Source organism: Heliangelus exortis, chromosome 22 (genome assembly GCF_036169615.1).
Source record: "Heliangelus exortis chromosome 22, bHelExo1.hap1, whole genome shotgun sequence".
NCBI lineage: Eukaryota > Metazoa > Chordata > Aves > Apodiformes > Trochilidae > Heliangelus > Heliangelus exortis.
The window spans coordinates 7064956-7089701 of NC_092443.1; the positions used below are offsets into that span (position 1 = coordinate 7064956).

General features: G+C 43.6%; 1 protein-coding gene across 4 annotated transcripts in view; it reads right to left on the reverse strand.

Moving 5' to 3' along the window:
- NEK6 (NIMA related kinase 6) overlaps positions 1 to 17514 on the reverse strand; it is a 54895-nt gene extending 37381 nt beyond the window's left edge. For 2 of the 4 annotated variants that reach the window (XM_071765986.1, XM_071765987.1), the window contains exon 1: positions 17313 to 17514. The gene's annotated coding sequence lies outside the window, so the exon portion shown is untranslated. Of the gene's footprint in view, positions 1 to 13503; positions 13660 to 17312 lie in introns of those variants that run through there. The other 2 variants (XM_071765990.1, XM_071765988.1) reach the window with 1 other exon arrangement.
- Between the last annotated feature and the right edge of the window lie 7232 nt (positions 17515 to 24746).

Below are 24746 nucleotides of genomic sequence, written 5' to 3' on the forward strand. Positions count from 1 at the left end.
AAAAAGATAAAAGAATAGGATCATCATCTGTGAAAGGCATTACAAGAACAACCTAACAGCATTCTGGAGTTACTATAAATAACTCAGGTATTTCCTACACATAAGTCCCCAATAACACATATGCTTCAAAAATCCACAAACAGGAAAGGAAGGACTGTGTACAGGTCATGCAATCACTTGCAGCATTTTCCAGCTTTAAAAGACAGATTCTTGCTCTATGTTAATCAAAACCGAAACTTTTACCTCTACCTTCAGAAAAGCAATTATGTGCTCTGGGAACTATATACAGCAAAAGTGTCAGCAGTTCAAGTTACCTTAAAGTACTGGAGTTTATGACCATTCAACATTAGCAAAATCAGTTACCTTGTATACGTGCCATCTGTTTTACAACAACAGAAACAGGCTCATTTCCTTCTGCCCCAACCACAAAAGCACATTTATCATCCCCAAATCAGAGGGAACTCTCATGAATTAGGATCAGTAATGTTTCTAGTTATTAAAACATTGGTTCTTAGCTCCATGGTATGAATAGAGACATATGTTGACTTAGGAAAGTTTTTAACTTTAATACAAGAATGACATCATGACAGCACAGAGCCCCCCACAAAATACAGCAGCTCCCACAGAACTCAACAGTGCAGGATTGTACCTGATCCTCTGGGGGAGTTTCAAAAAATAAAGGAAGTGAAAGATTTCCAATCAAATCAGGGGCCAGCTTAGTGTAAATAAATATTTGAGAAAATATAACTGAACTTGGCACAGAGCTGCTTCACTGCTCCCAACACATCTTAAAGTGTAAGCTGAGGAATTCTAAAAACAATGCACTGAAAATACCCAAGGTACCAAAACTTTCCACCTTATTTTCTTCAGGCTCATATCTCAGTAGTTTTGCAGGCAATTCAGTTACTCTCAAAGAGCTCAGAATAAATTTAACAACATAGTAGGGAATATGACCAAAGCCCATGTGGGATGAGCAGCTTATTCTCTCAAACTACAACCTGATGCAGGTTTGTCTGTCACCTTGGGCCCTTTAACTACTCCATAGGGGAACAGTGCTAAAGAAGAAACACAAAATATATCTCTAACTCCAAAACACCTAAAAAAGAAAAGACCCAATCCATGCAGTAACGTAAGTGACTGGCATCTGTCTTCAAGCATCCTGCCACTTACTGTCACCCTTCTGCACTACAGTGGCTGTATCCACAGCTAACCTGGAGCTTTCACAGAGGGAACATAAACCCCCCTCTCATGCAGTCAGCACCCCTACCATGTCCCAAGCTGCAATTCCTCTCCGAGTACCTGACTGTCCTTATACCCCACCCCACTCAGCTGATGTCTTAATCTTCAGAAAGCAAAACAGAACACAAACCCCACTGAACCCTGTGGTGCCTTGCAGGTACCTGACAGGTGGGATTCGCAGAGCAGAACAGCCCAGGGCACTTGGTAGGAAAGGTCAAGATCATTAGTTCTGAGACACTCATTAGGGAGCAGAACCTCATCAGCATCTTGTCTCACACACCCTACTGCCCTGGGTGCAGCTCCTCGCTGAACCAGCTTGGAGAAACAGCTGTGGCCAATCTCATCAGGTACCACCATGTGTCTCTGGTGCCTCAAACACAACTACAGGCCAAATTATTTGCTCCTAGACATACAAATAATGTGATAGGTCCATGCACCTATAATGTAGACAAGCAAAGCAGCAATTCAAGTGTTACAACCATTTTCTGTACCAACACTCTTCACCTTCCTGCAAGACACCCCAGCTGCTCCCCTGCTGCCCACAGCACTGGAGGAACCAGCAAACCCCAGCACTCCAGCCCCTGCTAAACCCTGCCTTGATGGCCAGGGACACAGCAAGAGCAGCTCTGCAGCTCTTTGTGTAATGCACATTGGAAACTTCCCAGTGAACAGCTCTGTAAATGCAGAACAAGCCACAGCAAATCCAGCTTTCCCTGGTACTGCCACAAAAAGTATTCTGCAGAATAAGATAGGAGGTTTTCCACTTCTGCACCACCTCCTGCTTTAAAAGCCACACAACTCCATCTGGAGGAGTTCCACCATTCCTGGCTGTGAAGTGGCAGCAGCCATGCCCTTGCTGGAAACCTCAGTGGGTTTTGTATCTCTGTCCTTCTCCAATGCCTTCAAGTATCTCATGAGGGCATTGTATACACACACATATCCACACAGATTTTCTGCTCAGTTCCTATATCCCTTACATAGTTCCAGAAAGCCACGTGTTGTTTAAACACCCTCATGTACATGACTTAAAGTACTGCACAATTTTCCATCTTTTAACGTACACAAAGAGCTGAGACCAACAGTGACTGCAGCCCCCCCAAGCCCCCCGAGCAGGCTGCCAGCTCAGCGCCTGGCTGCAGCCTCCCCAAAGACTGGAGCACTGCAAACTGTTTTACAAAATAAACACAACCACATCAGTAACACTTTCTTCCTCTCTGATGCCCAGTAATATTCTTCCTCTCGCTTGCTCATAAAATAAATCTGTCAGGATACTATATGAGATTACCTATATATTTAAATGATGGTCTTGGCTGATGATTACATTATCGCTGTGGTTCAGGGGACGTGCTGTGGGGAAGGCACTCCAATCCTAGGAGAGTATTATTTTCAAGTGACTTTTATTGTCCATTATCTTACACCGTTTCTGTCAGAGCTATGATGTCTGGTAGGAATAGTTCACAACAGAAATATCTTTGTCGTTAGTATTCTCATTGCAATTTAGTCAGATCAACCTTTAAATCTCATCCATCATACTGAAGAGCTTTGGCAAAGCAAGCACAGTAATATATGCTTCCATGCAAAACCTAATTACAGGCTAGGTTAAAAAGCCTACCCCATTCCTTCTGCAGTGCAAGGTGACAGGAAATCCTCAGCATCCCTCGCTTTCTCACTCTCCCTTTTTGCTGCTGAAGTGTGTAACCCGTTCATTACAGCAGACTGATTCTGTCTGGCACATGACAAACTTACTTGATCCTAACAATTAAACTTCTGACAGTGTTTCCAAAATCAGAGACTATTTACTGTAAATGCTTGACAATTTTTTTCCTCTCTGCTCTATCTTTCTCAGTCACCTTATGATGACTGGAAATTACCATAAGCAAATAGCAGCCTAACATCCAAAACCCCCTTCCTGTTAATGTGAAATGCACACCTGCCAACACTGAAAAATATGAATATGAATGTTAAAGGAAACAACATGAGGCATGGCACCAAAATGCATGAGATGAGAGAGAAGGCTGCAAGAGCAGAGTTAAATAATCCAGGTCCTAAAGAAGGGGTAAGGAAGAGCTGGTGCAGAAGGAGCTGGCCAGAGCTCTGCTCAGCTGCCCTGCCACCAGCTCCTGCCTGCAGCTCAGCACTTCCCCAGTAAACAGTTTCACAATTTTAGACTTAGCAGTAAGAGGAAACTGTATGTACAGACACACAAGGGGATTTAACACAGCACAAGTTACCTACACCCAAAGCCCAAGAAAGTATAAAACATCTGGAAGCATGAGCAGACTCTTAGAAACAGTATCTTAAGATCACTCAGTTACACAACTTTGTTAGACTCAGTAGTGCCATCCATGACCAAAGTGCTCATGCATTATCTAGTGTAACTTTACTCATCCTCATTTACATGAGTTCTAAAGGACAAACAAAAACTGGCAAAAATTCAACTTTCCTAGGCTTTAATATCAGGGAAGCTTTAAAGGGTGGGCCCTGTATCCAATATTAAAAGTAATAAATGCATCAGTCACCAAACACAGTTAAAGACAACAGTTGCATTCCAAAGTACCAATTTTTTTTACCACTATTTTTCAGTACTAAGGAACCCAGATGTGTTTTAACTCAGCTTTTCTTTAACAGATAGGTATTTTCAAAAACTTTCAGAAGCATAACCCTATCCAACATTAAATAACTCATAACTCAGATTGATTTTTAAATTTTATTTAAAATTTTACAGGTGGCTGCTGCCCAATGAAAATGGAGAAACCATGTGACAGCCCCCAGAGAAAACTCTACCTGCAAAATATAATCCCCTAAAAAGGACGAGTATGTTTGTAACAGTATTTTAATCACACCTTCCATTTTACAAGTGTTGGAGTAACCCTGAAAGCAGATGCAGATGAGCTTGTGTTAAGACTTTGTGCAAACCAGATTTTCAACAGCTAGTAAGGGAGTGCTTGCTTCTCACAGACCCAAATCCACCAAGAACATTTTAGTAAAATGGCTGAAAAGCCCTAGAGCTTTTTCATACTGTGTCAACAACTGATATTCATTAAACAAATGGTGTGACAGATACTGTAATTCAGTGTTCCATACCTAGAAGCAAAATGACATTAAGTCAACTATTTAAAGCTATTTTGGAGCCATCTCACTGTAGATGTCAATAAAAAAAAAAAAAGCTTCCTGTCAATAATTAAGTATCTGTGCCAAAATCCCACTCTTTCAGATCACTACCTCCATCCTCCATCTCAGGTCCATATTCCCATTTTAAGCAAGCAAGATTATAATTTCAAATACCCTGTTTGGGGACAAATGCAGTAAAGTGACCTGAAAATAGCAAGGTCTGACCCAGTGTTCTCCCCTCCACAACTGTATTACTATGCTGCAACTTTATACAGTACTTCTGGTGGAATGTTCTGTGCATCCATTACTTTCATCACTTCCCACAGCTAGTCAGGAAGGTAGTTAGCTTACCTCTAATTTTAGTTTAAAAATACTTAATTTGAGGTAAGGGTTGGGGGGGGAGGGACACCGTGTGTGCATTTGGGGCTTTGGGTTGTTTTTTTTTATGTTGTGATATCAGCTCCCTAGAGCTTGGTCCCAAATCAAGAGACATAATTATTTGTAAAAGTCTCCTGAATGTTTAGATGCTATGTAGCTCAATCCACCCATTACAAGGGATGGTTCCACATGGCTCCTATTAAACAGTCCTAGGATCAGTGCCAAGAGTACTTGGTGGCTTATAGTTATGAGTAAGTAATCTATGGAGTAAGATAAATGTTCCTTTTCATCAGCCTGACTGCACTATCCCTACCTCTTAGCTCACTGCATGCAATTTCCTAGTGCAACACCCCAAGAGTAAATAGTTCTGTATGATGGTTGTGTAAGAGGTAGATAAATATCAAATACATATTCACATCCACAACTGAGGATGGAGAGCAGTCAGCAGCATTTAAAGTGACAACAGTTCCTCTGAAGAGAGCAAATATTGTAAACACAGTACAGCAGCAGCAGGTTACATTTTTCACCAACAACCTTTCACTTAAACATCCCTTAATTTATTTTGAGCCTTCCAAAAGTATTCCATATATTCATTTTTACAACTTTTGAAACATTAGAGAGAGAGACCTCTCAGGCCACTACTTGTGCTAGCAAAACGTGTTAAAAATAAACACATACTAAATCTACCTGGAATTTTACTGTATTGCTTACTAAGCATGCAACAACATGCTCACCTTTTAATTTATAATGCAATAAATCTTTCAAGCCTGAAGCCAAATTATTTAAGAACATTTCTGTTATCCTTCTCAGAATTAATTCATTTCTGGTAAAGAAAAGATTAAATATAGGCTGGAAATATATTCATAACACATACGTTCACAGAAACTGCCAGACATTTTAACATCATTAAATCAGAACTGAAATAAGTACCTTCACTTCCAGCCCCAAACCACACACTGTCTGTACCAGTGCTGGCAATTCCTCACCCTCCTGGTGCTGGGGTCACTTATTTGCACACAAGTAAGCAAACTTAGGGTACTAAGTGTGAGCTGGCAATCTACATGTGAAGTACAAATAGTTTCCACTCTCGATCAACATCTGAAGAGCCCTTATAAAAACAAGGGCTGAAAATCAAGTAGTGGGAAAGACTGATTGTTCCCAAGCTATGGGGAAAACATCCAGTTTAAGTCAATCCCTAAAGTAAGTTTTATCACTGACAACTAGGAATCCAAACTACTTCCACAGGTTGTTCCTATTGCAACACCTTTAGCAACTACCCAGCTCAAACAATAGTATGACATCTTGAGCCAGGAAGATAAAACCAGAAATAACATCCAAATTGCAAACAAATTTTAAATAAACTCAGCTGCTGCAGCCCTGAAACCCAAACGTGGGAACTGTTCATCCTGGTGTTTTCTTGCAAACCAAAAAAGTAATCTTAAATCCTAACAAAGTTTTATGTAAATACATATGTGATTAGAAACCCCACTTCTTAGGGCTGATAAATATATTTTAATAAGCATAGGTCCAAGCACCAGACAAATACCAAGCAAATGTCACAACCATGCTTCTGAAATATTGCTACAATTTCTCAAATGTTTCAGGAAAGCTTAGGTAGAACAAAGTGAAAGAGCAAGCCCAGGTCTGAAAGGCTGAAAACCCAGCAATCCTGCTGAACACTCTGGTCATGGCATTTCTCTCCAGAGCCATTAATCTGAGTCTTCAACAGCCAAAATCTCTGTCTCAAACACAGGGAAAAGGAACAGAGGGTGATACAGATAAATATAGATACACATTCACCCAACTTCAAACCATCAGAACAACAGCTTGAAGTATTTACATTTCTCATAATCAGAAGTAAGAGGAAATGATGCAGAGAACTATGCAGCCCAGCCAATCTGAAGATTCATATGATTCAAATCCAAAGGCAACTTCAAAGCCACCTCATAAAACCTTACGCAAAACTTCCAGGCAGCCAGATGCCAGCTGAGCAGGAAGAGCTTTCCCAGCATCCGGATCTTGCATGTAACAGCCAAACAGAAGCAGAAAGTCTTCACTGTGTAAAAAGATTTAACATTTTTTACTTACAAAAATAGTTACATTAGAAATGGGGTTTTTTTCTGCTTCAAAATATTCTAAAGAGGACTTTATTATTATATATTGCTGTAAAGTGTCTCATCTATAATAAAAAAAAATAATCGGCTTCCCTACACGTTCCTGAACATCTGGAACTACCAACATCCCTTTCAAAAAATAATGCAACTCTTCAGTTCCTACCCACATTTCTATAGCACTGTACACAACATCTCCTTTCCCACACAGGCACAGCTTTTCTTTATGAACCAGACTAATTCACCAGTGCCTTGCAGATCAAGGCTACAGGGTAAGACAAAAAAGATCTGTTCTTTATAAGTCTACATAGCTACTTTTATTACTTATTTTGAAGACAGACAGGGTTAATGAAGTTTTTGCACACAACTCTCCCTTTCCTGGGCTAAATGCCCAAATTCTTTCAGGATTCACAAGACTTGTCTATTTAAATTGGGTCCAATTTTTTTCCCCTACAGAAAGGCCTGCACAGAATGTTCTGAAGAGAAGCTGGGAATTAACCTTTCCAGAAAATTATAACTAAATGTGCAAGCTCTCTCTAAGAGATAAATCACACTTCACACTATATTCTGCCCTCTATGTAACAATTTTCTATTATTCTAATAACCTTCAGTGCTGAAGCATAAACTCTGTAGTATCAGATTATTAAAAACCATAAGCTTACTCATGCAAACAAAAATCTTCCATCCTGCTCATCCTGCATTTTTTCCCAACCTCCCCTGACTGTCGAGATACCACATTGATCTAGGATTACTATACTGTTAAAATGGAAATTCACCTATTTGAGGGAGCTAGAAAAATTACTTCACTTACCAAGCCAGCAGCTCCACCATTTCAGTTCCAGTTCCCTGTCTGAAAAAACCCTGCTCTACAGCACAAGGTACCCTGCATTTTAGACAGTCCCAGCTCTGCTGTGATCTCCTGAGCAGAGACTGAGCAGTTTCTCACCATACCAAGAAAAGAGTGGAGAAGACTTGCCCTGCCCCAGTCTTTCCTTCCCCCTAAAACTGAGCCCATCTCATACTTGCTTTGCAGATATTACAGAGTCCTTCAGCTAACAGTAAGAGTTAAAAAAGCACTTGAGTCAGAGAGCACAAAAGCAAAGAATAAGCAGATGTTTGCAAAGGGCTGTACATAATGCTTTTAAAATGCAGCATCTGCTCTGTCTACCACCAGACACCTACCTATTGGCCACAGCACAAGGAGAAGTACTTAGGGTTAAAGTGCTAATGCAACTAAAAATAAACCAAAAAAGTCCAGCTGAGGCACATAATGCAATTTAGCTTTTAGCAATCCAAGTTCTAAGTAAAAAAAGGCATTTCAGATTACCAGTTTCTAAGAGTAATTATGCAGAACACAGATGAAAGTATCTACTATGGATGAGTTCATCAGCATCCCAAGCCACCTGTTTCCCACCAGATACTTAAACAAAGGTTTGTTTCAGAAAGGAAACTCAAATATTTACTATATTCCAAAACAAGCTACAATATGGTTTTTTGAGCTCAATGCAAATGATGTTGACACCTTATTATTACCTGTGAATAACACAGTACTACTCAATAGAAATAATTTTTCAAGTCCAGCAAACATCATATGCAACAATCTCTGACCAGTGAAGAAGCAAGAAGCGTGGCAAAACAACTGAAAAAGTCAAAACCCAAAAATTAAAGACCAGTGACACCAACTTCTCATATACCAGCCAGAGGAAAGGCACTGCCAGCTTTTCCTGCCAGCCCCATAAACTCTAAAGTGAAGCTGATGAGGCAGGAGGGGACACTCCAAAACCCATGCCCCAGCCATATTATCCAGAAGAAAAGACACCAGCACAAAGCTCCCACACATAGCTACCTTTGAGAAAACGTAAACCAAATACTCCAAAAGATGTGTGGCTAGGAAAGGCTGGTCCAGCCAGTGATGAAATACTGTTTTTCTTTGCCTTGTTATCCATGGGATATGCAATACTGAGCCAGTAAACATTTGACCTTCCATTCTGAAAATAAAGTTCTTGTTTTCTTCATTACCTCTTTGACTCTCTTCTAATCCGTAAGTAAACAGAATATTGAAGGGTTTATGGAAAAAAGCAATCAAACAACCAAAAAAACCCAGGAACACCCATGTGATGTGCTTCCAAAACAACAAACTCCAAATAAACCCCGGCTGAATCTTTAACAACAATATACACTGTATTGAGAGTGACAATTGACACTGTGTTACCCCAAAGATGCTGCAATGCAGATTTTCACTTCAACAGGGACAGTTCCAGTGAGAACATAAGACTGAGGCAGCCATCCCTCTCTACTACTGAATCAAACCCTCCCCTAGCAGGTTGTGTGCTCAAAACACCACAAAATGTTTAACTTAATCAGTTTGATCAGTAGACAATCAAAAATATTGAAGCAGTGTTTGCAGCCATTTTGACTTAAGTAGCTGCAACTTGATTAACAGTCTCTTCTTCAAAGAGAACTGCTCTAAGTTTTCCCTTTCACTGTACTAGTAATGAAGCACAAAAGCTAAAATAAGTCATCAGAGTCACTTTGAAGTACAAACAAGGGAGACTAAAAGAAATACCAATGAATAAGTCACAGAGTAACTTATTGCATACCTTAATATACAAAGAACTAAGAGCAAACACAGGTAAGGAACTATACCCAACACTGTTTACCCTTGGATGGTAAAGTTCTTTCAACTGACATAATGTTATAAATTGAGTAATTGACCTGCAAGGAAGTAAGGAGCTCAAGAGAGTTAAAAATTACCCTATAAATACCATAAAGATTAACAGATTTGTAAGACCCACCCAAGAAGCACTTACTCTAAGTAGAACGATTATGAAAACACAGCAAGAATATTTACTACATAGCAGTGAGTTCAGTATATACAGACTGCCACAAAAGGCAGCACTGGTTCTTAATATAGTGACAGCTCAAAGTCACCACTTAGATTTCCCAACTGATTAAAGGGTAGCACACAGACACACAGTTGTGTGACTTAGTTGCCTCTTTGGAAAACATTCATATACTTTTAAAAGCCTTTTCAAGCTTGTTTGTGTGGTTTTTGTTCTAGTTTAACAATCCTGATATGCACGTTGTGCACAGTTCTGACAGAAGAACTAATGGGATATTGACAGCAAGGAAGAGTGAAAGCAGCACTTCACGAATGGAGGAGGAGGGAATTTTTATGTCCATGTTTATTGATATCTATTCTGTTCTGAATCTCTACTCTTGGATGAACAGAACCTTAAAGCTTTTTGCTCAGTCTCTTAACTGTAATGATGTATTAAGAACCAGAACCCCCTAAAAGCCCTCCGAGACAGTCCTGACACTGAGAGTGTTTCTATGCAAGAAACAAAATGTTCTGACAGGAGAAAACCCACTTCTTTTCAGTACAGCAGTGACAAGGTTAAGAGCAGGATTGAGACTTAAAATAAAATTCCTGAAAGAAATCATATTGATTGTACTGTGAAGCTGCAATCTATCCTGTAGGTCAACATTCCCCAATTATTGCACCATCTGCAGCGACTGTGATTCAACTCCACAGTTTAAAAACCACTCAGTTAAGAAAAGTTACTCTCCCACGTAACAGAGGACAGCTGGCTCTAAGGAAAGAAGAAAAATCTAAATTCATATTATCCTGTGCCACTTGAGCCAGGAGACAGCAGCTGCCTCAGAAACAGGTACCACCAAGCAGTGAGTAGAGCTGAACCAGCTCAGGCTGTGGCACCTCCCAGCACATGGGCTCTCAGAGGGAGCAATCCCAACTATCCAGCAGCCCTTGCTCCTGTCAGCATGGGCTTAGGGCTCTGCTTCATGCACACCACCAGTTTTCAACAGGCTGGTGGACACTTCCCACCTTGTAGCAAGTGGGCTTCTCAAAAGTATGACAAAAGTAACTGAAGAACAGTGTCTGCCACTGAGCTCTGCAAAATGAAAGCTCTGAAAAACCTCCCCAGGGTGTGGAGCAACACCTGCTCTGTCAGCAGGACACAGGGTCACAGACAGCCCTTACAGCTTGGGTTTTGACCCCTGAAGTACAAGCACAGAAGGTGAGGTGACTGTGAGTCACTTAGAGACAGCTCATGGAGGAGCAGGATGGGAAAAGCATTCCCCAGACAAACAGCATAACCACTCCTGAGGAATCCCACCCGGAGCAGATACCAAAGGATCGTTCAGGCCCACAAGGTGGGATGTTGCACTGAAAGGAGACACTGAGACCTCTTCAGGAAGGCTCCTCAGCTGTCTCCTGGCAGTGCTGAAACACATATCTGGGGATGCAGGAGCCAGGCTGTTGACAGCCATTCATTTTGTAAATAGCTGTGGCAGGGCAAGACATTATCATCCCCCTCCCCAAGGGGGAATCTCTGCCTTCTCCCTGGCATTGCCACACTGGGGTTTACTACCCCTGATTCCTCAGTTCAGTTGGTTTACAAAGGGTCTAAGCTCACCCAACTAGCTTTGCCTGACAGGTCCAGGGAGCACTCCCACACCTCATTCTGCCACCAGCGACAGATCAGGAGATATTCCTTTCCCCTAACCAGAAGGCTCATTTCCAAAAGGGGTTTCTGGAACAGCATCAGCAGCATCTGCACACTTGGAAAAACAACATTTCAGCACAATTTCCAGCTGATGTTGCACAAACAATCCATCCACTGAATTAGAAAATATTTTAAAAAGCCAAACAAAACAAACAAAAAAATCCAAACAAAAAACCAACAGCAAAAAAATCCCAACCAACAATAGCTTCAGAATGGGGACTGCTTGAAATTATGACAAATCCAGTCAAAACTTTAATAAAATTGCAAAATAAACTGCCTCCCTAGGAAGAAAATGCATTGATCTGTCAGAGCTGGTGCACAAGGTTCTGTCCAAAGGCAGGAGATGACAGGAGATGGCATCTACCTGGATTCATCACATGAAGCAAACCCTGAGATTAGAGTCCAGGAGACCCAAGTTACCCAAAGCAAAGAAACACAACTTTTACACCAGCAGCAGCAACTTCTTAATTTAAAAAGAACAATCTTTTGCATTTTGTTATTAGACATGCTGTAACTATTTAATAACTTTTAATAAGTTTTAATATTTAATAAGTTTTATAATTGCCACAGTATAATATTTCATAGAACAATAAAACTGCATATCCAAACAACAATCTAAAACTAAGTTCATGCAGTTCTGTACACAAACTCCATTTCTACCATCTTGAGATCTTAGCAGAAAACACAACTCTAAAAAAGCCATGAGATTTTTTATACCTGCTCTTTTTCAGACCATTGCACTTAGACTATTAAACATACAGATTAGCTACGTGCTTCCTTGACAGTCTCTCATCTACCTGATTTTGTTGTGTAACACACATTAAAAGAACAGGGCAGACATTACAATCTCTTACTGAAACACAGCAGACTCTAAAGAAGTAATCCATAAGGAAAAAAAAAAAAAAAAAAAAAAAAAAAAAAAAGACTTGCCAGTAGTTTTTTTGTGGGGTTTTTTTGGTTTGTTTCGGTTTTGGTTTTTTGTTTTTTGTTTTTTTTTGCAAGGTAACAAATAATGCATTCTGACTGCTAAATAGGCATTTGTGAGGTTTCAAGAATGCTTTGGAGAATGAAATTCCTGGAGTCTCATTCACTTATACCATTTGGTTTCAGATAGTCTGCTGTCAATTAACTTAAATGCATAACAGGGAACTCAAATTTGCCTAAAAGGTTGTGTTCCATTTCTACTGGTTTTGCATGGAAACCTTTTTAGAAGAAAGAAGCTAAGGGGAATTTTTTTTTTTTCCTCTCCCATCTGCGACAGACAGCTGCTCACTGCCTGGAATCTATGATAGCAGACACTTAAAGCTGAAGAAACACTTTAGAAATATAATTTCTTTAGTTGTACTGACACTGTAAAATTATTTGCAATTTATTGCATTGTGTCATGTGGTAAGCCACATCATATGACCAAACACAGGAAGCTAAATATATTGTTTTCAGTGAACTAAAAAAAATCTTTCTGAAATGTTTTTAAATGTTAAAAGACAATCCAAGAAACTTCTCACACATGTACAGCAGTGGCACTTACAACAAATCCAGATGTTCAGCTTCTTAGCACAGGTTAGAACTTGAAGTAAAGTTGATCCAATCCAATATGCATAGAAAAAATAGGCCAAGACAGAAGAGCTATCTACCCATAAATGATCTGACAGCTTTACAGACTCCTGCATTTGAACCACCTTTAAAAATAACTCCCTGTGGCTTTCTGTTTTAAAACAAAACTTAACTCAGAGGCTCTAGAAATGCCCACACTTACACAGAACCTTGATTCTCCCTGTCCCACATTCCAGACAAATAAAGACAGCAGCTCCCAATCTGGCTTTAGAATCACACACGTCCCCTCAGACACCTCCCCCAAATCTGTAAGAAGTTTTAAGACAGGTATTTTATATAGATTAAATTTTTTTGTAACTTAGACATTCTGTAGCACTTTCAGCCTGCTGGAAATAACCCACCAGGATTCTGAAGTCAGTTTTTAAGCTGCATGCAAATCTTCTGGCTTCTCTCTCTTTTTTTTTGGTTTGTTTTTTTGTTTAAAAAGAACAACATTGTCTGGGCCAACATTAGCTCTCAGTCTGAGCAGATTCTTTCTCTATCTTCTAGATAGGTTTTGTTTTGTTTTTTCCTCCTTTTACCTTTAGAGACACAGCTCTAGAGTGAAATATGGAATGCCCAAGTGGAAGAGACTTATGAGAACACATCAGGTCCAAGGTGCTCCGCAGCTATCAGCCTCCTACACCCCTCAGAGCCTGAGGCCAGGAGGGTCCAGTCGGAGCACATCCTAGTCCCTCCTCTGAGGACAAAGGCAGGGAAAACAAAAATCACCCTTTGAGCAGCCACAGAGTAAATTGGTTCAACTCCCTCGTTTTATCCATCTTTTCTTTCCCCCCTTCTCCTCCCTCTTTGATCCCTTAGTTTTACACCAACTCACCCAGTTTATCCCCATCACCACCCAGGAGGCCAACAGAAGCACAAGAGAAACCACCCCGTGCCTGATGTGAGCTCAGCCACCCAGGGACTCAGTGACACAGACAGACCAAACCTCTCTGATTCTGTTTTCCTCAGCTTTCAGATAAACAGTACTTATCTTTTAGGGCACTTAGAGATTTACTGATGAAAAGCACAAGGAACTTGCTGAGCACTTGCATGTGCTTGTACTAAAAGCTTTACAAAGGGAAGGGCAAGTATAATAAACACAGTGTTAACAGGACTTAGTAAGAGAAGAAACTATTTTCCTCTGCCTTTAAAAGGACAAAGTCTTAATTCTGTCCATTTTACACAACCTTCAGCTTTCACATGATTTTATACTAACTAAGGCCATCTCGCCCTGGCCACAGAGCATGGCACAGACACGTGTGAGCCTCCTCTGCCACCAGGCCTGTCCTGCAGCCAGCAGCACCACGGCTCACCATTTTCTTGCCAAAAGCCACATTTTCCAGGGGTGATTGGTATCAAGGCAAACATGAACTATATTTCAACTGAGTTAATATTTAGTGTTTGCTTTCCATACTGCAAGAATTCCTCTCTTGCATTTGTACTGGACACAAAGGAATACACCACAATTTCATACAAGCAACCCAGCCAAGCACCCGTGGAGTTGCACACTGGCTTGGTCACCATCACCCCCATGAAAAGTAAAGCAGGATGGCTACGAGTCTGCAGTGCAAACACAGCCATATGTGTCACAGGCAAATGGCCACTTGTGACTTCCTTAATCATAAATTCTACACCCAAACCACACAGAGTATCACAGTCACTGTCCAACTAGATGAGTATTGAATTGTAGTAATACTGAGGATGTTGCAACTCCAACAGGTTCACATAAGGAGAAACCCAGCTTCTGAAGTGAGGCTCCATGTAATTATTTTTTTCATTAGCTAGAGATCACCCTGACCAACCTCTTCTACAAACAAGGGCATCTAAGAAAAGCAAATTGGAATGATGAAAGCTAAAACAGAAGTTGGGCTATTAAACCAGTATTGTGTAAGGACTGTAGCCCAACTGTGCTTTAATTTAGGACACAGCAGAAGTCAAGCCCCAGAAGCCATATTGATCCCCACTTTTGTAGTTTCAATTTTGAAATTTTCTTCCAGTACTTCCTCTGCTCCTCCAGCAACACATGGTCAATTCTTATGCTTTAAACTCCAAGTGGATACATTTGATTTCTACCATCTGCCTCACTCCTTGGCTGCTGCAGTTCACACAGTCCAGTCTGTGCTGCCATCTTGTTTGTTGTGTATATTCTCCATAGCCTTGAGGTTAAATACATTTGGCACTACATAAAGTAGGAAAAGACATTAAAGTACATCCACTAATTAAGTCTTCTACACATCTAGAAAGAGTGCTCTAACACCCATAGGAGGTGGGCTAAATTTTGATAAATGCCCCCATTTTATAGCTAAGTGAGCAGAGGTAAAGCAAGAGAAAAACCCACACAGGTATTTCCTGCTCCTATTCTCATACAAAAAACAAAACAAACCAAAACCAAAACCAAACCAAAACCAAAACCAAAAACAAACCCAACACAAGACAAAACCAAAAAACCCCAAAAACAAACTACCAAAACAAACAAAACTTGTTTTACTGAGTAAACAATCATTGATAGAGTAAACAATCATTCTGTACACAGCAAACTCTTTAAAGCCACTAAAAGAGACCTTCAGACCAACAGGTAGGTCTGAATAAAGCCATACAACACGCTGCAAGACACATCTCAGAACCTCCCACTTCTTTCTCTAGCACAGCCTGGATTATTACAAGAAATGATAACATCCAGTGCAGGCTCAGTACTTTCAGTGTACACTGAAGCATCACATATTGACACAAAACTTTTTGGGTAGTACCACAGAAGACAAGTACTACAAAAACTTTCCCAGTGTGGGCTTGGAGTCCAAGTTAATCTTCACTTGCTTTTCTCCAAACAAAATGAACACTGAAGAATCTAAGAATCTGAAAAGGTGTATTAAACCTCGTGCAAACTTTGAACATGCAAATTACATGTCCGTCCTTTCCCATAAAACATGTATTTGTCAAGAAACGCAGTTACAGAGGAAGGAGGGAAAACAAAACAAGCTGAGGGTCTCAGGTGTTAAGAAACCAGAAGGCTGATTCTGTTCTGAGGAGTTTCTTCGGGGTGACAGCAGCCACTCACACTTACTCCAGACATCTCACTTCCTACAGAAGATGCTCTTTTTCTGCCATAATGAAAGTTTCCCCCCGTGCCATCCTGCTTTTCCTTTTTTTTTTTTTTTTCTTTTTAGATCTCTAGGGATGGGGGCCATAGGAAACAGGGCAGCAATACTTATCTAAAAGAAGTTCCCTTCTTTTTTTCCTGTTGGTGCCTAAAAAGAATATGACTGTCAGAAAGAACGTCGATGGGAAAAAAAAAACACAGTGGAAAGAGTTTGACTCAATGTCAAGAGATGTCTCAAGATGTAAAAACTGTCGAAATGCTGCAGAGGTTAAACGGTTGCTTACAATGATTCACAAAAAATAAACTTTTTAAGGGGAGACGCAGGAATGACAGCAAGACAGTCACAATGTGTCAGGAACTTGCATCACCGGACTTCTAATTGCCACAATGTTTCCTATCACTCCACTTACACTGCAATAACGCCACAGGCAACCACCATTGGCAGGAACACCCCGTGTGCGAACAGACAGACAAACATATGGAGCTCAGAAATCCACCATTATTCTCGGCAAGCATAAATTACACTTTGGAGGGAATAACGTGTGGGGGGTGGGGAAGAAGAAGGTATTTCATAGTTCTGCTCCAACATGTGCTCTCTCAGAAACACTGTGGCCATCCCTAAAGCGCTGGTTTTACCTCAGTTCCCACTTTTGAGATCAGGGAGAGAGCCCCCGAGCAGGACAGGAGCTGCGGGGCGGCGGGAGAAGCCTGCGGGAGGGTCTCAGGCCGGGCCCAGGGGCTCCCCCAGCCCCCGAGGGTCCCTCCCCGAGCCCGTGGAGCTCCCGGACAAGAAACAAACCGAGGAAAAGCCCACGGCGGGCTCAGGAGCGCTGCTGCGGGAAGTGCTCCGGGGCCTGCGTGCCAAGCAGCGGGGCGGCTGCACCGCAGCCCCTCCCGAGAGCTTCCGCAGCGGCCCCGCACCGCACCCCGCACTCCGATTTTCGCAACAGCTTTAAACTTTGCTCAGATCTCCCCGCAGCCGCCGCTGCCGTCCCGCCGGCCCTCCCGCTGCCGGTGCCCCCAAGCTCCCGCCCGGGCACGTGCCGGGGCCCCCAGGCCACGCGGCGCTGCGGCCCGGACCCCGGTCCAGGAGTGCGGTCCGGGAGTGCGGTCCGCCCCTCAGCGGCCCCTCAGTCCCCCACCCCCCGCTCCACGGCCGGAGGAGCCAGCGGCGGGCACACCCCCGGCCCGGCTGGGCACAACGCGGCCCGTCCGCGGCCCTCGGCGGTGGGGAGGCCCCGTGGTGCTCACCTGCGGCCGGCGAGGCGGCGGAGAAGGGCGGGAGGCGGTCCCGGGGGGGAGAGGGGAACCGAGGCGACCGCTGCCCCCTCAGCGAGCGAGCGGCGCCGCGTCCCGCACACAACTTCGCCGCGCGCCCTCGTCGCCCGCGCACGCACGCGCCGCCCGCCGCCGCTCGGGCGCGCGCCCCGCCGGCTGCCACGCAGTCCGGGAGCACCGGGAGCGCGCGCGGGCGGGGGCGGTGCCGCGCGGCGCTCGTCCCACCTGCAGCACAGCCCCGCCCACACGTACCTGGACCGGACCGGACCGGACCGGACCGGACCGGACCGGACCGGAGGGCCCCGGGGGGGGGGGTGGAAATCCTCCGCGTCCCGAGGTGCCTCAGCGCCGGAGCCCGGCGGGACAGAGCGTGAGCGGAGCGCGGAGCCCGCCCCCCGCCGCCCCGGCCCGTCCGCCCCCGGAAAAGGACGGGTTCCCCGGGGGTCGGAAGAAATGTCCGCGGCTCCCCCCGCCCTGAAAACCGACCCGGCGCCTCCCGCCGGAGTATCCCGTTTATAGCCGCAATTCGGCGGGCCCGGGGTTTGCTCCTTCCGCCGCCGGGCCCGGGGCGGGGCAGCTGCACAACGGCGGAGCCGCCGCCGTCTCGGCACCGAGGGGGCACAAACTCAGTTGGGAGCCCGGGTCCCGCACCACCGGTAGAGCCCGGGCATTTCTCGGTGTGCCCCGAGTGAGGCACACGGGTGCTGTGGGGAACCCGCACGGCTCTGAAATAAACTCAGCCCGCAACTCACACGTCGTGGTTTGCGTGCAGGCAAAGTGTAAGTTCTGAGTACGTCGAAGTTGAATTTCAATTTGAAATTCAACAGGAATTTTTTCAAGTGAACTTCACAAGAAATAAAACCGGAACCAGCAGGTCCCATCTCCTGGCCTGAACCGGGAGCCTGGCACTGGCAGAGCTGCTGAGAAAGGGATGGCTCAGGTTCGGTCAAGTTCCGAGCTCGGAGGCCTGGCTCCATCACAAGGTGTTTGCTGGTTTGACTGGGAAACTCCCAGTGCTCTCTGAGCAAGAAGTGCAAACACCAGCACGACCCAGAGCAGCTCAGCAACTGGAACACCTTCTGCCCGCACAGCCTCGTTCCTATGCAGCCCATGGCCAGTTAAAAGTAATACTTTAAAAAAAAAAAAACTGGCTCCTCTGAGCAGGGCGGGTGGAGCAGCTGTGAACAGCCCGGGTGGGATGGGTGGGCACGGGGAGCACCCGGTGCCAGGGGAGCAACAGCCACCCAGGATCAGCCCCACTCCCTGGGACACAACCAGCAGGACCAACCTCTCTGTCCTGTCCCCAGATTCCTGCAGGTGTCCTGCTGCCACACGTGGCTGTCCAGAGAGAACCTGAGACCCTGGCACTGAGGTCCAAAGAAGTCACTTTGCCCAACAGGCTCCACTCACACAGTGTAAGCTCCACGTTCAGTCTCTGTTTTGCAGAACCTGAACAATCATGGCAGGTCTTGGTTCAAATGGCATCATGTGGCCATCAGAACTCCAGCTTTTAGGAAAATGTTCTTGCTAAAGCAGTGCCACCTCTGGCATCCACGGAGACAAGAAACTGCAGCAAATATTTGTAGGAAATGCAGGTGGTTTTGTAAAATCTGAACTCTTCCTTCTGGAAAGGTCACAAAGCTTTGGTTTTGTTGTAAAGTTGTTTACACAAAGCTAATATAAATTCAGTGCATTCAGTTTGGGTGAATATAAACATGATCCTTCCAGGGGCTCAAGTTTCTGATATGTCTCACGTTTAAGATACTGTAAAACCAGATTCTTTCTCCTGAGCAGTTCTGATACTGTAAAGAGTTTTCTCTCAGGGGTACAGATGCCTGCACAGCTATGCAATGCTTCTCACTAGAGACACAGCAATAGACACAACAGATGGAAACTAAGAGGCCACCTGGTTTTAAAGCAAATCATATCATCAATCTATCAGTACAAAATCTGAAACATGGGAAAGTGCTCAGAGAAACAAAATTAATTCAATTTTCTTCCTCCAAACTCAATTTTCCCAAGCTCTGTTGATGTACCATTTGCAAAAATGCATTTCTCTCCCTAAAAAGAGTCAGTGGATTGAGGTATAAGAACTTAAGTGTTGTACATCAAAACAAGGACAGAAAAAAAAAATTATCTTTTGTTCCGCTGCCATAAGTTACTGTCTTTCTATTCAGAAAAGCTGTTTTTAAAAATCTGCTACATTCTTGCACACAGCTTCAAGATCCAGATTTTTCACTGCTAAATTAGGCAGACCAGACAGAATTACTTTAGATTATCAACAGCAATTCAGTTAGGAAAGAAAATGAAATTTCCTCAATTAAGTCTTGCCAGAAATAGACTTTCTTTCATAGTCTGTGCTAGGGTTCTGTGTGAAATTCTCCTTTGAACAACCCCCAAAGCAAGAGCTTTCAGATCTGCACTTTACTTCTCCCTGGTTTCCCCCCAGTAAGACCAAACCAGCCACACACTGAGCTTGCACCCACCTCATCCCCAGCAGCACCTCCCTGCAGCACAGCCAGGTCAGGCTTTGTGTCTCCAGATCAAGTCTCCTCAAGAGTCAAGGTGTATTTTATACTCAGTCATCTAAATGAAGGTTGCACCATTCACCACTCTCAGCTGACCTTTTTCATCTCATCAGTTTAATTATTTTGTACAGCTCGAGGATGGGTTGATGGACATTTCCATCCATGATGTTTAAAACCCCAGTGACACAACTGTCAAAAGGAACTCTCAGTAACTTGACTAAGCCTGAAGATCATCCTGTAAGGAATGGAGAACTACACAGATAAAAGTATTTTAAATAACTTAATTTTTGACCTAAAATACAATGAGTAGTCTTTTATGCCTCTAAAGGCTTTATGGCTAATACTCAGGTAGCAGTAGAGGACCACCACCTCCTCATTATTTACAGCCCAAATGTTTCAGTACTGACCCATGGTGAGTGAGGCCACTTTATTTTAACTGCTCAAACAGAACCAAGCACAGCAAGAAAGCACCAGGCAGCAGTGGAGGCTGAGAAAATGAAACAGGAAAATTTCTGTATTATTTGTGGGTATGAAGATTCCCAATAACAAGTCTGGGGAAAACTAGAATGATCTTGACCCAAATCTTTAAGGGTTTAAAATCAACATGCAGCCAATTTGATCGATTTACTTTATTCTGAATACTAAATGCAGCTGTCACTGTATCCTTCATCCTCAGCCCATTATTGATAAAATCCTGGCCTTACTGACTTAATGTATGCCCATTGACTGATTGGTGATTTGCCACTGCACACACTGAGGAGGCTTCTGCCAGAAGTTAAGTTTCAAAAAATAAAACAAAAGAAGGGCCTTCTTCCTCTAATGAAAATGACCAAGTTTAAAGAGATTCCATTTTCCAGCAGTTGCTAGGCAAGAGGGGCTGTGAATTTCCCTTTCCCCAGGCAGAGCTGCTGCATGTCTTCCCCACACACACCCCACGGGCAGGCTGCCTCTCGCCAGCACGCTGCCTTCTCAGATTTCTGTAAGGTTCGAGTCCCAGAGGAAGCATTAATGCTAAAGGAATGCATACCAGTGTGGAACTCCTCTAAAAGTCAGCACAAAATCTCTCCAACAGATTGCTCAGAGAAACACCTCTTTCTTTTCCGTATTCAGGATCTGTAGATTGATCTCATGAGCATTTGTGCAGCAGTTTAGTATCAAACTGATAAGAGTGTTGCAAAAAGAGAGAAACTGAATCAAAGGAGATTAAAAAGTGCTGGACTTTGGGAAGATAAGGTGACCCAGAGCTGCCACGTGACCCAGTGACTGCTCCAGCTCAGCTGCCTGTGGATCTCATCAGGGAACCAGATGTGACCAGTGGCAGAATATCCTTCACAGTGTGAGATCTGGAGTATGTGATTGCCATCCAGGAAAGGGGAGATGGGAAAGTATGATGGAGAAAATGTCCTTTTTTATAGAGTTTAATTGCTTAGAAGACAGACACGTTTTCCTTTAAAGAAGATGAAGGGATGCAAGAAAGCAGGCTCAGGAAGGTGTCTGGAGGAAGGAGCAGAAGGATTTCTCACATGGACAGAAAATTTAACATTGCTTCCTCTTTTCTGGTGCTGGTTTATTTGCAATGATGAGGTGGCAGCGACAGTTCTCATTCGTGCCTTTGGTCATTTGCAAACAGGGAGGGGTGGCAGGGACAAAGCAGAAGCAGCCTTGCTGTCCCTGCCAGGCAGGGCAGGAAATGCTGAGCTTTCCTTCAGGAGTCTGCACATTGTCCTGTGAGCACAGGACAGGCAGGAGAGGTGCTTCACCCCACCAGAGCCTCTCCACACAGCTAAGGGGCAGAGGGGACACAGTGGTGGTGACCATGGCTCTTCTCATGCCACCCGGGGCTGGCTGTGGGGCCCTCCCTGTCCAACCCCCTCCCAATCTGCAACAGGAGCTCAGCCCACAGGGACTGATGTCTCACACACAGCTTTCACTCCTGGGCATTTTAGAGAGAAAGAGTTGTGGATGCCTTGTCTCAGCCCCTGGCAAAGGATGTGGAGAGGAAGCCTGAGCCCTTGCATTTGTATTCAAACAAAGAATGGAGGAGAAGCAGTGCAGGGAGCAGAGGTGGGGTGAGCCCCCCAGCAGCCTGTGTTGCCAAGCAGATGGGCTGCCGTGTTCTCAATCAGCTGCAGTTTTTAAGGTCATGCCTAGATAATGAGCATCACAGCACTCAAGCCTACAGATCATGAATATATGGATGAATATTGACTCATGCATTTTCCTTTCTGAAGCTCTGTCCCTGTAACTTCTCCTCTGCTCCATAGGCAGCACATCCTCCCTTTTGGGGTCTCTGCAGGCTCTGTCTGCACCATCCTCTGCCTCTTTGGCACCTCAGCTCTTGACAGCTTGTGGTCACTAGGATCTCCCCTGCAGTCAGCATCTCCCATGGTCCTCTCCTGGGAACTTTGTAATATGGAAGCAGAGAGGACAAATAATGCCAAGCAGTAGAAGGTTTCTTTGAGTTAGGGAGAGAGGCACATTGCTTCAGTCTTGTCTCAGCCACATCCCATTGTGTGCTACCTGTTGCACCAGTTTTCTTCTCTTAGCCATCTTGTTGGCAAAAGTGTTTGTCCAAAGAGAGAAAAAGGAAAGAAAGAAAGAAAAGGAAAGAGAAAAGGAAAACGGAAAAGAAAAGGGAAAGGAAAAGAGATAAAAGAGAAGAAAAGAGAAACAAAGAAGGAAAATAAAATAAAATAAAATAAAAGATTTGGGGAAAAAAAAAAAAAAAGGAAAAAATAAAAGAGAAAAAAAGGAGAAAAGCAATTGAAGCCAGATTGAGCAGCTCTGGCTTTAACAGTCCTAGGCCCTTCCCCTATTTTCCCTGACATTCCTCCTAGTGACCCCTTCCAAGAGTTCTGGGCGAGTTTCTCAGGAATGCACAGCTCTGCTCAGGCTCCGTGAGCTGGGCTGTTACTCCCAGGAGCTGGCAGAGCTCTCCAGCTTTCACAGCCAGATGTTACAAGTGTGACCCTGCCAGAAGCTGCATGTGTGCAGCACCTTCCTGCTCTCAGCCCCCTTGCATGGGGGACTTTCTGTAGAATTCTGTAGAATCTGAGCAACACTTTTCTTTTGTGATTTGTTCTCTTCTTCACTTCAAAGGTCTGTTCTTAGCTCCACCGTGATATAATTTCACAGTTCACAAAAGTGGGATAAATTTCATCATAAACTTCAATGGGAGCAGGACAGATTAGTAACACTGTAGGATTTTGGGGTCCCACTCATGAGTCAGGACCCAAAACAGTTCGGGTGCAAAAAACACAGGACAACAGAAGATTCCTGCTCAGAAAACCCCCAGTAATTTCTATGTTTCAGGCTAACCATATGGGTACAGAGAGACAGAAGAATGCAAATGGAAAATGAGGCAGTATTGGTTAACAGCTCTTTTTCCATCTTTTCTCCACCTTTCCCACATATCCCTCCAGCTTATTCATTGCTGTGATGATAGGTGCACCAAGATGGGCAGCCAGGATCCAATTCTGTAGAAGTGCAGCAATCTGTGACTGCACACTGAGTGACAGCACTGCAGTTTCATGGTTATAACTTCATGTCCCACGTGATGTACACTTACAGGAAATCTAAGCAGTCACAACTGGTCTTATCCAACCTCCTCCTTCCTCTTCTACTGCTTATCTTAGTTTTGAACTAGATTTATTTGGGACAAAAAACTGCATTCTTTTTAGCAGTACTTGGGATTCCCGACCACTGTTACACTCTCAGAGAGCTCACACTACAAATACTTTATGTATGTCTTAAAACTAATGACTTGTCACTTCTTTTAATTTATCAAGATGTAAAATGGAGATCCTATCTTACTTCAAAAGTAGAAGAGGTGGAAATCGTGAAGTTTAAGCTTAATGCCATTTTATGATCCCAGGAAACACGTGACAAATTTGACCTTTAAAATAATATTTTGAAAGGAAGTTAAAATAATTGCACAACGTAGTCCTTAAAGTGCTTTCTGTCCCTCCAGTGAAAGGTGCTGCAGAAATGCAGAGCATTATGTTTATTTATTAATAATCCCACAAAGAAATTTTCACGACTGCCACTAGGGACTATCTGACAGGTGACACAGGCGACCTCCTGCCAGGAGTGACATCTCTCCCCTACAATTTACATTCTCTAAATGATTTGCGATCAAATTACTTACAGCACAGATTAGCTTCTCTCCTGGCTATTCACTCTCACAGCACCACAGCCAACTGTTCCATAGGGCTGTAAAAATAATAATAATAATATTGAAAGTCAGTGCCTCTGTTTCCAGGGTGCTCCACCATGGGAATGGTGTGGCCAGGAGATTGATTCCTGCACTCATTTTCTCAGGCATTGGGATCTGCATCTGGGGGAGATGCAGGTCACTGGCTTGAAAGGAGCATTCTGAGTTCACATCTTGATTGCACAACCAGATAAACAAACAAAGCATCCCAATTAGAGGGAAGAAAATAATCAGCTTGCAGTGTGATGGTACAGGAAGAGAGATGACTAAGGAACAAACAGACTTGGAACAGTCAAAGGACAAATCCCAGACATTTAGTGGATGTTAGGGAGTCTGTAACCATCAGTGGGATGGAAATGGTTAAGAGAATATATTGAAGGTGCAAAGGGTCTCCCGACCTCTGCCACTGTCAGTTCTGTCAATGGCTCTACAGATACCAGTGGAATAATTATGGCCTATATTTAGATTATGGATGCATCGGGCAGGGTGAAGGTTGAACATGGGGAACATGGTTGTTTGCAGTTCATTAGCGATGGGAGCAGCCGAGGGTGGGAGGAGGGCACTGAACTGGATTCATCCCACCTGCAGTGCTTGTGCTGAGCTGCATAATGTCAGGGAAAGAGATCTGATTATATGTGGAAGCAAAAGCAATAAACAACTGTGTTC